Below are 3130 nucleotides of genomic sequence, written 5' to 3'. Positions count from 1 at the left end.
TTGCATATGCACCCTTTGCGAGATGGACGTCCCATATCCTTCAGGAGAGAAAAGAGTCTGCAAAAATGTTTATTTTTCTCGCGAAGAGCTTTTCACGGGAATCAAATCATATTTACTCTCTCTGCCCGCCTGTTGACATTTACAGGTACACGAATTCTTTTTTTGTTTCGATAAGATTCATTGCAGCGGCGTGACAAATTCTGGGAGACTCGGTAGAAAACTTGTGTAAAGAACAGTCTTTCTGGATTTGCACCGGAGGATTGCAATTACTTCGCTCTCTTCAAGTGTCAAAATTGACAGGACGATAAAAATGCTCCTCTCATTCAAGTTTTGATCAGAGATTTTACGAATTCATAGTTTTCTGAACATGGGAAGCCCAACTTCAAAGCACCTGAATGTATTGGGGTTAGCATTACACGGCAGAAGAAATTTGACTCACAAATAGTGTATTCCAGCGTAATGTACAGATTCTGAAAGCACAGTTTGTAAAATTAAGCGAATATCTATTTTCTACAAATGATCCACATCTCGTTTTTGAAGATAGGGACATTACAGAACCGGTCTTCGTTTTGACGTGTCACAACTCTAGTTATGCAGTTGCAACTGTTTGTTTATGAACTCTAATTGAGGAGTTGTAAATGTTTATGAACTCTAACTGAGCAGTTGCAAATGTTTATGAACTGTGAGATGTTGCAAATGTTTATGAACTCTAATTGAGCTGTTGCAAATGTTTATCAACTCTAATTGAGTAGTTGCAAATGTTTATAAGCTCTAACTGAGCAGTTGTAGATATTTACAATCTGTAATTGAGCAGTTGCCAATGTTTTTGAACTCTAATTGAGCAGTTGCAAATGTTTATGAACTCTAACTGAGAAGTTGCAAATGTTTATGAACTCTTAATTGAGCAGTTACAAATGTTTATCACCTCTAATTGATTAGTTGCAAATGTTTATAAACCCTAACTGAGCAGTTGCAGATGTTTATAAACTCTAATTGAGCAGTTGTCAATGTTTATAAACTCTAATTGAGCAGTTGCAAATGTTTATGAGCTCTGAGCAGTTGCAAATGTTTATGAACTCTAATTGAGCAGTTGCAAATGTTTAAGAACTCTAACTGAGCAGTTGCAAATGTTTATGAACTCTAACTGAACAGTTGCAAATGTTTATAAACTCTAATAATTGAGCAGTTGCAAATGTTTATGAACTCTAACTGAACTGTTGCAAATGTTTATAAACTCTAACTGAACAGTTGCAAATGTTTCTAACAAATTACTGCAATTACAACAAATAACCCGTGGTGGTTATTAAAAAGAAACATTTCGCCCAAAACTCTGGGCAGTAAACATTTCCAAATTAGCAGCTTCATCGGAAATGAGATCGGAGATGATATCGGTGTATTTAAACTTTGCAAAGTCATAATAAGACCGGTGATCAGAATTTGCGCGTGGGATATGGAGCCCGGACCCGGCAGACATTGTCTTCAAAAATTTCCTTTTGAAAGCATCGGTTTTCAGAGGTCCTGGGTATTTTCGACGATTCAGTTCATTTCGAGTATACAGTTTTTGAAAAGTTCTCACGGACAATATATGTGGTTGTACTTTTCTACTAACCATATTCGTCAATATATGTGTGATACTCACAAGCATCAGGTTGCTTGTGTCGTGTGTTTCATATGTGTATGTGTGTGTATACTGTATGTATGTATGTATGTATATATATATGTGTGTGTATACATATATAATATATATACTCTATATATATGTATATATACAGTATATATATTATGCATATATGTATGTATGTATGTATGTATGTATATCATACATTTCAGTGGCAGCGTTATTTGCTGTGATCGATATTTGAATTTTTTTTTATTTTTCCTCATAGCTATTAACAGTTGTTACTATGCAACAAAATACTAAAGCGTAACGTAACCCAAAAACAAACAAATTTTGGTAAATAGCCAAACACCCTGTTCGGAATTTACCATAACTTCTTAAACATCCCATTTGCTATTATGTTTTGCAACGTGTTTCAGGATATCACCATAATTACTTCGGCCGGAACACTGAGTACAAGAATGATCTGAGAAGAGCATGTACAGGAACGAAATAACCCGAGTTGGACAGTTGCAAAACTCAGAGCACAATTTTCCGCAAATTTTAGTTTTGATGATGAATCCCTTTGATGCAGGACTCAGCATATATTTATAAATGAATTTGCGTCAAATGTACCTTGACATTTTTAATATTCACGGATATGAAGCCACAAATTTCGTTCAGTACCCGATTCTCTATACCTCGGGAACGATTTGCACCCACGAGGAATTGCAACTGAAAAAGCGTTCCGTCATTTTACTGTATATCCGTTCTCTCCCACCCAAGCAGCAGTTCGAATCCCATCTGGTGACGAAGCACTTATTAGTCATAATTCTCCTTGTGTGTAATTTATTCCCGAGGTACAGTGAATCGAGGATTAAACGAAATTTGTGGCTTAATATCTGTGAATATTAAAAATGTCAAGGTATATGTGGCCCAAATTCATTGATAAATATCTGCCGAGTCCTCCATCAAAGGGATTCACCAGCAAAGCTCAAATTTGCGGAAAATTGTCCTAAGAGTTTTGCAATTGTCCAACTCGTTCCTATAAATGCTCTTCTGAGATCATTCTTGTACTCAGTGTTCCGGAGAGTGTGTGATCGATTCCTCACACCGTTGTTGGACTGTGGAACTGCCTCCCTGAGGATGTCGTACTACCCTAATAGTATTCTCCTTGCATTTTCATACATTTTTCTTTTTATTACTTTTGTTAATTTATTTTTTCTTTTTTAATAAGTGAGATCTCTTCTACCTGTGTTTCCCTTTACCTCCTCTTACTTCTTCCTAATGAACACCTTATTATTCTTTGGAAGCTTGGATTTCAAGTCAAGGTCCCCTTTGGTGGGCTTGTTCCATGTGAATAGGGTTCTTCATCTTTTGAATAATAATAATAATAATAATAATAATAATAATAATAATAATAATAATAATAATTGAATTTCAAGTCAGTGGCCCTTGTGTTGGGCTTCTTCCAAATGAATAAGGTTCATCTTCCAAATAATAATAATAATAGCAACAAAAAATAATTGCAAA

Source organism: Macrobrachium rosenbergii, chromosome 40 (genome assembly GCF_040412425.1).
Source record: "Macrobrachium rosenbergii isolate ZJJX-2024 chromosome 40, ASM4041242v1, whole genome shotgun sequence".
Classification (NCBI taxonomy): Eukaryota; Metazoa; Arthropoda; class Malacostraca; order Decapoda; family Palaemonidae; genus Macrobrachium; species Macrobrachium rosenbergii.
Note: the sequence above shows the minus strand (reverse complement) of the source record.